The sequence below is a fragment of the Stenella coeruleoalba genome (genome assembly GCF_951394435.1).
Source record: "Stenella coeruleoalba genome assembly, chromosome: 10".
Taxonomy (NCBI): domain Eukaryota; kingdom Metazoa; phylum Chordata; class Mammalia; order Artiodactyla; family Delphinidae; genus Stenella; species Stenella coeruleoalba.
In genome coordinates this window covers 60,561,932-60,573,710 of record NC_137156.1, presented here as the reverse complement: position 1 = coordinate 60,573,710, position 11,779 = coordinate 60,561,932, and the positions used below count along the sequence as shown (strand labels likewise).

The following is an 11,779-nucleotide window of genomic DNA, read 5'->3' as shown; positions in this document are numbered from 1 at the left end:
CCCACCCAGAATGTGCCTGGGTTGGGAGGGCTGGGGCCTGTGGGCTGAAGCTTCCCCCATCATGGAGAGGCAGTCAGCCTGGAACCCTGGGGAGGGGGCTCAGGGAGGTGGGGGGCAGTGGTGGGTCTGGACCAGGAGGGGCGCAGGGCTTGTTTAATGAACAAGCAGCCACTTGATCAATTTCAGGTGTTCATTCTCCACTCTGAGCAGCAGGTCTGGGCTCTGTGTGGACAGCCTTGTTATCCACCCTCACCCCATGAAAGCCAGCCACAGAGACAGAGAAGTGTCTGTGGCCCGCTTACCAATTTTATAAGTGGCAGGAATTGACTTGTTGTTCTATAAATGTCAATTATGCCCACCCTTGGTAAAATTGGTAAGAAACATAACACCACAAAAAGGAGGAGGCTCTGATTCTGAAGAGATACCAACAGTGGCTCCAACCCACCAATTTTAGGATATAAAAGACCTTCTTAGAGTTAAGGGCATATCATCAAAGAGTTGCAAAGGATTATTTCAGGTTAACAAAATCCCTTTAGGAATTTCCAAGCTAGAGTTCTAAAATAAAATGGTGGGACTTCCCTGGTGGCGCAGTGGTTGAGAATCCGCCTGCAAATGCAGGGGACACGGATTCGAGCCCTGGTCCGGGAAGATCCCACATGCCACGGAGCAACTAAGCCCTTGCACCACAACTACTGAGCCTGCGCTCTACGGCCCGCGAGGCACAACTACTGAGCCTGCGTGCCACAACTCCTGAAGCCTGTGCACCTAGAGCCCGTGCTCTGCCACAAGAGAAGCCACCGCAATGATAAGCCCACGCTCCACAACAAAGAGTAGCCCCCGCTCATCACAACTAGAGAAAGCCTGTGTGCAGCAACGAAGACCCAATGCAGCCAAAAATAAATAAATAAATAAATTTATTTAAAAATAAATAAAATGGCAAAAGGGAGAGGGACACAAAACATTACTACTTATTTTCTATGGGTGTGGGTGTACACATATGAATACATGCACACGCAAATACTAAAGAGTGAGTATTTGCTGAACATTAATTCAATTTGATCTATCACTATGTATATGAACACAATATATAGAGAAAAAGGACTCTGGGAGCAAATATACCAAAAATGTCAATAATGGGATTGTGCAAGGTAGGATTCAGGTGATCATTTTCTTTTTTGAATTTTTCTCCATTTTTCAAATTTCCAATGTTTTTGGTTTTGTTTTCGTTTTTTAGAGAAAATGTTAGATCTCAATGCCCTTGACCTTGACCTTGACCTTGTACCTATGTATCCACCTTGTCCCGAGCAACCTCACGTGAGCCATGTGTGAGGAAATACAGCAACTAAGCCCAAAAAAGTCCTGCCGTGTCTTTCTCCCACTCTGATTGCTCACAAAACAAAAATGAATTTTTCCATGGTAACCTACAGCTGCCTCGGTTAGACACAGAGGCCACTGGCAACTTTTAAGTAGCAGCTTCATGCCCTGCTCCTCTTCATGTATACAACTCGAGAGAAAAGTCGGGAAAAGGTAGAGCACACTGTTGTGACTACGTCGGTTCAAACTGGCCATGGCTATCTGGCTGGTGAGATCAAAGATGACTACTATCTTTTTTCTTTTCACTCTTGTTATAATATGAATTTTTAAAATAATAACATGTATTGGTTATAGAGCCATATGAAAAAAAATAGTTTTATTTTAGGGGGGAGAAAAAAGTAAAACCTCGTTGCCTCTCTATGCCCTCAGGAGAAAAATTCAATATCTTGACACAGCTTACACGGCCCCACGTGATCTTGTCTCTGATTATTCAGTGACATTTTAAGTATTTGGTTGAACCATATGATGTTGCAGTTTTTCTTAGTCAAAAGTGGTCAGTTATTGGCAACTTTATTTGCTTGAGCTCACCCAAGGCCCTTATTCTCAACCCGATGCTGCTTCCTCGGCCTGCAAAACCCAACCCCTGCCCACCCCCATCTTTCCCTACCTCCCCTCACCACTTCTGCCTTGCTAACTCCTGCCTTTTCTTCAAGTCTTCTGGTCTCTCTGTCATTTCTTCCAAGAAGCTTCGGATTCTGGATTAGGCACCCCTCCTATGGGCTTCCCAAGCATCTGTCCTCATTCACTCAACAGATCATTATTAAGCACCCATTACATGCCCACTGAATTCCAGGCAGTAGGGACACAGTAATGACCAAGTCAGTGACCCCTAGTCCTACTGTACAGTAGTCCTGTCGGGTTCTTATTTCTAATCTCCACTAAACCCTGAACTCTTCTAGGTCAAACTGCATGTCTTGTACACCATGAAACAGCCACAGCTCCATGTACCTGACACATAATAATCACATACTCATTGAATGAAAAATAAATGAATTACTCAAATTTATCAAAGTAGTATTTAACTGATTTTATTTCTCTTTCTGTTCCAGTTTTTTTTTTTTTTTTTTTTTTTTAAGGTTATTGCTCTCACGATTTATCTTCTGACAAAAGGAAACAGCTGATAAAAGAAGCCCTCCTTTGTTCTGGATTTCCTGGCTGGGTCGCGCAAGTCCTGTTTGTTTTGACCGCCTCTGGAGTGCTTGCTGGGTGAGGTCAGGGAAGGGAAGGAGAACGCCGCCCGCCTGTTGTTGGAGCCACAGGAAGCCAGCTGCAAGCTCCGCTGTGTGGAGAGGAGGCGGGGGTTTGGGAGAACAAACCCCAGCCTGAGGAGAAGTGTGTCCTTAACGCCTATGCCAGCCTCAGGACCTGCCCAGCAAAAGCAGGCCATACATATTCAGGTCCCAGAATTGGAGGGCACCAGGGAAATAAAGACAACAAACAGAGTCAGCACTTGCGAAGATCACAGAGCCAGGCAACAGCAAAGCTGAGGGTCCAGCCCTAACTTGCGACCCCAAAGTCCTTGCGTTTTCCTGGAACAGAGCTGGGGGCAGGGTGGGGGGTGGTATCTAAAACTCATAGCTCCTGGCTGCCATTCAAACTACATGACTTTGGGTGATCAACCCACCCACCGTTATTCACTGAATACCTATTATGTTCCAACACCTGTCCAGGTAGGCTGTAGTGGGAGAGGCAAATTCCCACCCTTGGAAATCCCCACGGTGGGAGTGATATGATTTGTGGCGTCCATAAAGTTATGCAACTCACCTGGGTGAATCAGAGTCTGAGGCTCTGGAAGCCTTTGAAGGGGGAGGTGGCCTCTTCAGCCTGCCCCTCCCAGAAGCTCTGAGTTCAGTCCTTCCAACCTGAAGCATAGGCTCTGCTCCCTGAGTCCCGCCTCCTCATGGTGGAAACTTTTACTTGTCTGAAGCATGTAGGAGTCCTGAGAACCCAGACAGCAGAGCAGAGGGGAAGGGAATACCCCAGTTGGCCATCTACAGTGGGCCAGGCCCTGGGTCAAGGCCTAAACACGCTATGTCCTTTCATCCTCGATTCAGTTTTTTACTGATTAAGAGACTGAAGCTTTAAAGAGAGTGGAGAGGACTGAGTTCTGGAGTGTCTGCTGCGAGCCCCCCAGGACTGTATTGCTTCCTTACATTCATTATGCACTGGCACAGGGATCCCAACCACACCTTCTATAACAAGTGGTCCAAGGCACTTCAGTTTGTCCATACTGGACAGCACGGATTTTGGAGAACATTTCCATCATCTCAGACAGTTCTATTAGACAGCAGTGAACTAAGCCATGAGAGCAGGCAGCTCAGAAAAGCCCTTTTCCACCCCCTGCATCTTCTACTCTCATCCCTTGCAAAAGTGGTCGTGGAGAAGGGGATGTTGCAGCTGCTCAATAAATATTTTCAGAATAAATGGGGAAGATCTGGTCTGAAAAGCAAGAAGGAAGTGGGTGAAGAGGTGTGAGTAAGCCCGATTTAATTGAGAAAGGCTCACTACATGGTGGAGAGCTTGGGCAGACCGAAAGGTCCTTCCTTCGTCACCCATCCTCACCCATGAAAACACAGTAATGAATGGTGACATAATTTATTGGAGCAATAAAGTCCATACCTACCCGTCACTTCTTCAGATGCCTCATGTCTGACTGTGGGCATTTGCAGTAAAGCATTCCATCCGGACCAAACGGTGGTTAGCTCTGATGCGGGCAAGAGCGCCTGGTTAAAGTGAGAGCTAGGATCCTGGAGTTCCTGGAACCCAGTTCCTTTATGCTACTGATGGGGAAACTGAGGCCTCATCTATGGTCACACAGCTAGATGGAGGCAGAGCTGTTCTCCTGCTCACTTGCCACCTGGAATTCAGGCCAGCGTGAGAGCAGACGCTCCTTGTCAGGACAAAGGAGAAGGAAACTCAGGTGGCCAGAGAGCCAAGACTGAGATCAAGTTGATGAAGAAACCAGGAACAAAATAAGACAGTGGGTTGGGAACAACCCCAGAGCGGTAGGGTCGACCAGACGCACGCTAAGAAGGGGACGGCAATCGGAAGGAAGATCCAAGTCTGGCAGTATCCAGTGTTGGTGAGGAGGATGGAAATGGTCACTCTTGTACGCTGCTGGTGAGACTGCACTGGTGGGGCCCTTCAGAGGACAATTTAACATTGTCTAGTAGAATTTAAAATGTGCATCCCCGTGACTCAGAAATCTCACTACTTCTCTAGGGAAATATTTGCACATGTGCACAGAAATACACATAAAACTTCATGGCAGCGTTTCCTACGATCATGAGAAACTAGAAAAAACTTAGATGTCCAACCACGGGGATGGATCCAACGAAAGCAGTGTATCCACGCTAAGGGAATACTACAAAGCAATTAAATAGAGCATGGAGGGTCCATCCAGGGCCACCACATCACACACCATATCTTTGAATGAATTAGAATAGTCAGAGAAGGACAGCCTTCTCTTTGGGTTAAGCTAGCAGAGATGGGCTGGGTTTCAGCCTCCCTCATGCCCTCCAGGCTGTGTTACCAGAGAGAGAGCTCTGAGTTCAGTCCTTCCAACCTGAAGGACCAGGTCAAATGGAAAAACAAGTTGTAGAAGAGTGTGCAAAACAGAATGCCTTTAATAAATTTAAACACACATTCTTTATATTTTCTATGGGGACATAAATACATAGCATGCATGTTGATGAGTAGAAAAAGAACTAGGGGGTACACGTCTTCCTGCAATAGCTATTACTTCTTTAGTGGGAGGGTGGCACTGTTTGTCAAAGGGGTCTGTAATCTTATCCAAAGTGTTTTGCTCTGATGTTTCACAAGGAGAATGCATTTCTTTATCATTTGTATAATTAACTTTTGAATTAAAAACTAAAATATGGAAAGTTGGGAAGTTGGGTTTTGGGGACAGAAGAAGAAATGTATGTCATCCTAGGTGACACTTACACCACCATCACCACTAGATTTAAAGGCATCTTGTTCCATGGGCCAAAAACCCACACGAGTCCCTTCTGGACCTCAATTTGGAACTCAAGCTTATAGGGTAGAGAGTGACAGAGTGCTCACGTTGGATGAAAGAAGTTTTTAAAAATCAGAGAAAAGTAAACCTAGTGAGACTCTCTCTTTTAGGTATGCTTGCAGGCAACCTTGGTGACTTCAGCCGCAGAAATCCCAGCTTTGTCCTCAAGACTGGAAAATAACTGGAGAAAGTGGGGGAAGGAAGTGGGAGTCTCCCCTTTCCCCATCTTCTCCCAGAAGCAGCATTTCCCCCAAAGCAAGGAGTACCTCTGTGCCCCGGTGGAAAATGGTGAGACAGTCAACACAGTCAACTTAAGCAAGATCAAAAGAACCATCCGATGACTTTGGGGGGCTTTATCACAGTGAAAAGAAGGTGAGGGAAGTTGACTCGTCTTGAAATTGTTTTTTAATGGTTTGATTTCACGGTCTTCTTGTTACTTAAGTACCATTCATCTTCCTTTAAATCTCCAGTGGGAGCTTCATATGGCTTGGCAGCTCCATTTCCTCTCAGCCTACCAGATGAGACAAAAGGTCCACTGGTCACTCATCTAGGCAAAGCATATTCGGAGCCATTGGAACCTGCATCACCTGGCAGGCTGTACTGAACCAGAGAGAAATCAAGGCCCCCTTACCACATGAGAGTTGTGTAAGTTGACCCCTTCTTCCCATCCCTCCCCTACTGCCCAGTGTAGACCAGCTAGAAACATGAGCGATGGGAAATAAGGGAAAGGAAGACCATGTTTTCTCTCCCTACTAGTCCTTTGAGCCACAAGTCTAGGCAGCAATGGCAAAGGAGAAATCACAGCACTGGATAGAAGATTGGTGTTTTTATTAGGACCTGGCTGTATTTAATCACTGAAAGTGGCCAGAAAGTTGTGGGCTGTGCCAAGATAAATTAAAGATCAAGAGAAGCAGATATCACAGAGCACAGCAATGGGGAGGAAAAACATGTCTCATGTTTCTATCTCTACCACACTGAGTGTTCCCAATGAACCACTTACATTTGGATTCTCTTAGTTGACCTATTTTTCCTAATCCTTTTGAGCCATTCAAAGCTCATTTTTATGTATCTTTTTAGGGATGAGAAACGAAACCAGAGCTCTCTGTCTCTCCCTTTGCTTTGCTTATATCTGCTTGGTTCATTCTCTCCCACAGCAGACAGGCTTTCTCTGAGTGGTAGAGAATAAGGCCACCTTCTTCTTCAACTTCAACTCCTTTCTGATCCATAACCCCTGGGACAGGGCCCTTCTCCAACTCCAACCGAAAAGTCTCAGAGATGGACCCTGATTGGTCTTGCTTGGGTCACATGATCCCCCAGCAAGGGGTCAGAGTCTTGTAACTGTCACACCCCCTCCCAGGTCATGTGTTTGGAGTTGGGGATGTGCAGTTCGTCAGAGCAGGGATGGGGCATGCTGGAACAAAGTACTGAGCGGGGCCCACGTGATTCTAATGCGCATCTTCAGTAAGTACAGCCTCCATTCTTCTGACATCTTGGAATTCTTGTCTCTCTACTTACTTTAAAAGGATAGTTTAAATCATGTGAGAGTTTAAAAAAAAAACCTCCTTTTAACAGAATCAGGTGATTATGAAACACAATAAAAATGAGTGATAGAAATTTCCATATTTTGGCTTCCTCCTCCCTAAAAGTTATAAAGGCCCATTTGTAACAGAAGAACCTCCCTTTTGCCGTCCTTTTTCTTTCTTTTGACAATAACCAGGGCTCTTAGAAAAGACTCATTCTCTTATTCAGTGAAATTTTATCCACTTATTCATATTTCAAAATATTTGGAAAAGTTAAATTTAAGTAATTTTCTAATATCTAAGCAGGACCTTAAAAAGAATCAATTGCTCTTCAGTCCATTGCATACCCCCAGAGACCTCAAGTTTGGTCTTTAGTTCAAGGTAGCAAAGATTAACTACTAGAACTTCAGGAACTTTGGAGATGTACAGAATAGCATATTGCTAAACATCCCTCTTGCTTTTTGCAAGACTGATCTCAAAAGCTATGTCCTCCCTGACCAGCCACCCATTCCAACCTAAGTGGAACTGATCACGCCCACTTCTGTGTCCCTACCATTGTTCTGAAGTCTACCAACCATAACAGGAAGACTATCATGGTGGAGATAATGGGGGCTGTTTATTTATCCCTCTCTTCCTTCCAGGCTGTGCATTTCTTAGGTTCGTGTCTGATTCACCACTGTGTTCTCTACATGCATTTGAGGGTGTGGCACAGTGGCAGTCTCTGGGGTGGATGGACGGATGATGAAGTTCCTCTTGACGCCGAGAGTGTAGGTGATTCATGAGTATGTGAGCCTATGGATGTGCTAGTGATTCAGGCCATTTTGATGTGGCATTTCCACAAGACCTACAATGAGTGAATAAGTGACGTCCCTGACTGCAGAGGACCCCATCATCAATCTTGTGCCTCAAGCAGGCTCTCAAGGAGACCGAGTCGCTTTGTCCATCTTTGCTTTAGTTGGTTGTACAAGGCACAGCTTGGAGTGTTTCTCTGTTTCCTCGGCGGCTGTGGACCGCACCCGCAGTGTTCACCTGTGAAGCCTCTGCTAGAGCAGAACCAGCGTGCTGCCCCCCCCCCCCCAGTAGTGCCAAGCCTCAGGGAATGCTGCCCTCCTGTCTCCCGCCGACAGCCAAGGCTCTGCAGAGCCTCAGAGGCGAGAAAGCAAAGCTCCCCAGAGGCCCAGTGCTCCCTGGCAGGCATCCCCAGGGATTCAGGGCAGGCAGAGAATTGTCTCAGGGGCGGGCTTCCCTCCCACTTGACTGTGGCTCTGTGCAGGGCATGGAGAGGGAGTGGGGCACTGTGTGCAAGGCCGGGGAACCAGAGGAGGGCTGACACTCCTGTGAGACTGCTCGGCTCCCCCGCTTCCAGCCCTGCACAGAATCTCCACATTGCTTCTCCTCCAGGTTCTCCAGAAGCAGTGGTCTCAGGAGGTACAGCCTGGACACCCCCACACACCCAAGGACCTCGGGGTGGGTGGTGCCCTGCCATGCTGAGGCCACGCTGATTTGTAACTCAGCTGAGTTGACATCAAAGCCATCACTGTGCTCATCTAAGTTTTCTCTCCCTGGGCAGCTCATCCACAGCTGGAACTAACCACCCCAGTGCAGACCGTACCCACTCTGAGCCCGCATCTTCAGGGAGGAGCTGCCACTGGGGCCTCCCACAAGCATCCCAAACTCAGCATGTCCCAAAGCTCATCTTCCCCCAAACCTGCTCTTCATCTTGCCTTGGGCAGCGTCACGTTCCAGCCAGAACCGTGAGAGCTGCTCTCCCCACAGTCCCGCTCCTGCACCCAGTCATTCACAGAGCACAGCTGATTCTACCTCTCGACTCACTCATACGCCTTCTCTCCTCGTTCTCCCTCTCCATTTCTGTTGCCCTGTTTGGTCTAGGTGGGTCACCTCTTCCCTGAGCACCTGGGGAGTGCACTGCAGGTCTCCCTCACCCACTGCCTCCTGCCTGACTCTATGGCCCTCTACAGACACCTGTGGGTGTACAATGTCTTCCCTTGTGGTTTTCCAGAAACGTAATTCTGATCCTGCCACCCTCCTGCTGAAAATCTTTGGAAGGCTTGCCCTAGCTTCCAGAAAACTCCAATTCCTCTGTGCTGGGCAGAAGGTTCTATTGATATTTGACCCCTCCTTTTCTTTTGAGCTCACCTCTGGTCAGTCAAATCCCAGGGAGAATGATAATTAGACAAATCAGTCACAGGGAGAGCAAAAGCCTCTGGGCCCATGGCTTTGCCCATTTTAAAGGTCATCCAGGCAGAGGCAGCCGTCCATGCGGGGGAGGCTGGTCAGAGTTGAAGGCTCCCAGCTGCCACTTGAAAGGGCAATAGCAGTTGCCCCAATACGCTGTTCATGCTCCTGCACCCCTTTCAGGATTCCAGGTTCCCAGGAAGCTTATGTCTCTCTCCTCTGCCCACATCTGAGTAACGGGGTAATGATTGATGTTCGCTAAGCTCCTACCGAATGTTCCAGGTACCAGGCTATGCCCTGTCTCATTTAATCTTCACAGCACCCCTGTGACGCAGTACAATCGTTACCCTCATTTTACAGATGACCAACTTGAGTCGCAGAGGTCAAGTTGCTTGCCCAAGGTCACATAGACAGAGAGTGGCAGAGCCGGGATTTGTAATCATGGGTATGCCCTACCCTGCTAGGCCATGATGTTTCTTAGGTCCAGGAAGCCAAAGCTCTTCCAAGAGCGTAACGGGGAGGGCGATCTACAGCATGGTGTTTTATTCTTTTGTGTATACTTCTAGCACGGGTAATCAGCAGCTGATTTGGCATCTCTTCTGAAAAGTTGCTTTTGCCCCCTTTGTGGATTTAGGCATGCCGTTGGACAGAAAAAATGCAGAAGTATCTTGGTGGTGAGTTGCAGCTTGGCCTACTGGAAGATCTTGTCTTGGCCAAATTTGGGGAGAAAAAGAGGACGCTCTACTTGGTCACTCTGATCTCGGAGGCCGCAGGCAGGGAACCTCAGTTCAGAAAGTGACCTCCCACATGCCCAGAAATGAGTTTGATTGTGGATTTAAACCCACTGCCGTGGTTCCACCAGGGACAGGAGGAAGTGTGCTCTGCATCCCAGAGATGGCAGCTGAGAAGTGTGTGTCCTGTGTCTCCCCTTCAATGTGAAGAAAGCCTCGTCATCTCCTACAGATGATAGGAGGTGAGACCAGAGCCCACAGGATGCCACAGGGGAGGTCGCGAGAAGCACCGTATTAGGCGTGAAGACCGGCACTTGGGAGCCGAGATGAGATTTCACAGACGTGGCTGATCCCTTAAAAAGTGAATCTCTCAAGCTTCCTGTCTCATCCTTATGGCTCTCCTACATCGATTTGGCTTTGGATTTAAGGTCAGTGAAAACATACAGCATAGGTTATTCAGAAACTGCCTCTAAGGAGGTGGCTGCTTCCTTCACAGTGGAAACATGGAATTTGACCTGTGTTCTTATCCCATCCTGGGCAACGCAGAGGAGCCGGGCTTGAGGATTGGGGATGCAGGAGCGGACCCTAACTGCGGGGCAGTCCACGCAGGGTGGATGTGTATTCCTGGCATTCAGGAGAATGATTTATGACTTCATTTTATGTTTTAATGCTTTCTGTCAGAATTCCAAGAAGCCATAGTGACTGATGGGCAGCACAGAAAGAGGAAGAATGCTGTAGTGGAAACAGCCCAGATGAATGTTTAAAGTGAACAAGCAGTTGTTCAGCAAATGTCTTCTGAGCACCTACCATAGCCTCCTCGCTGATTCCCAGGGAAGCAGAGTTCAGAGCCACCCCCCCCACTTGAAGGACACCGAAGGCTCTGGCAATGCCTGACCTCTCTGGCAGAATGAAGGTTGACAATCCTTCTAACCGGGTTGTGGGGAGGGAAGAGCGTCTTAGAGGAGCCCTGGTTCATGCCAACCCCACCCCAACCAGCAGTGAAGCTTCAGAAAAACTGAGCCGATGAGCTCACCCAGGGCAGAGAGAGACAAGACACAGCTCTTTGCTCTTTCCGGGTTCCAAATCCTGCACAGCCCCGAGCACACAGCAGTTAGACGCGATTCTGGCCCCGCTGATGTCTGCCCGACCTCATCCCTCTGACACCAAGGTGTTCTCCCCACAGGCTACCCAGAGCCTCCTGCAAAACAGCCGAAAAGCCCCGCCTCGAGGAGCTTGGTGTCCATGGCGGGCCCTCCGCCCATTTCCACTCTCTACTCCAGCCTCTCCTTTGAAATAAATGTATTCAGTACAGCGGTACAAAATGGATGAAACAGTTGTTTTTAAATGATTTCATGCCCCTCCCAAAGGCACTCTTTTGTTCTTCTGTTTAATTTTTACATCACCTTGGCAATAACAAACTCGAGGGCGGATTCATCAAAGGAAACTGATAATTGCTAACTGTACATTTTATTTGGTTCATTATTTTGTTAACACCTGATTCCGAAAAATACTCCTTCTGAACAGGGTGGAAGCGGCATAAAAATGATTAGCAACAAAGAGATCCTTTTTTGCATAGAAATAGGTTCATTACCTGCCAGCTGCAGTAAGTGTGTGGGACTTGCTTTGTGGCAGCCAACAACATCTATCAAGCACTTTCCACCTGCCTCCAGGTAAACAAACACCTTATAACCTAAGGGCTTGTTTCTGTTTTGCTTTGCAGAAACGTACCCGTATTGTCCTGGTTGGGATTCCAGATGGGTGGAAAATAGTACAGTACCAGGGACATGGGGTCGAAAAGTGGGCCTGGGGCAGCCCCGAAAGGGCAACAAGGTGTAGGATGCCCTAAGGGTTGGTTGGGTGGAGCATACTGGGAGACCCCTGAATCACTGAGAGCAGTAGAAAGTGTGTGGGATTCATTCCACATTTATGAAGTACTTCCT

General features: G+C 47.7%; 1 long non-coding RNA gene across 1 annotated transcript; it reads left to right on the top strand.

Moving 5' to 3' along the window:
- The first annotated feature begins 2,466 nt into the window (after window positions 1-2,466).
- Window positions 2,467-11,485, top strand: LOC307192754. The gene is made up of 3 exons (XR_013830168.1): window positions 2,467-5,764; window positions 5,863-6,037; window positions 9,743-11,485. It is a non-coding gene; the product is annotated as an uncharacterized lncRNA (long non-coding RNA).
- The last annotated feature ends 294 nt before the right edge of the window (window positions 11,486-11,779 follow it).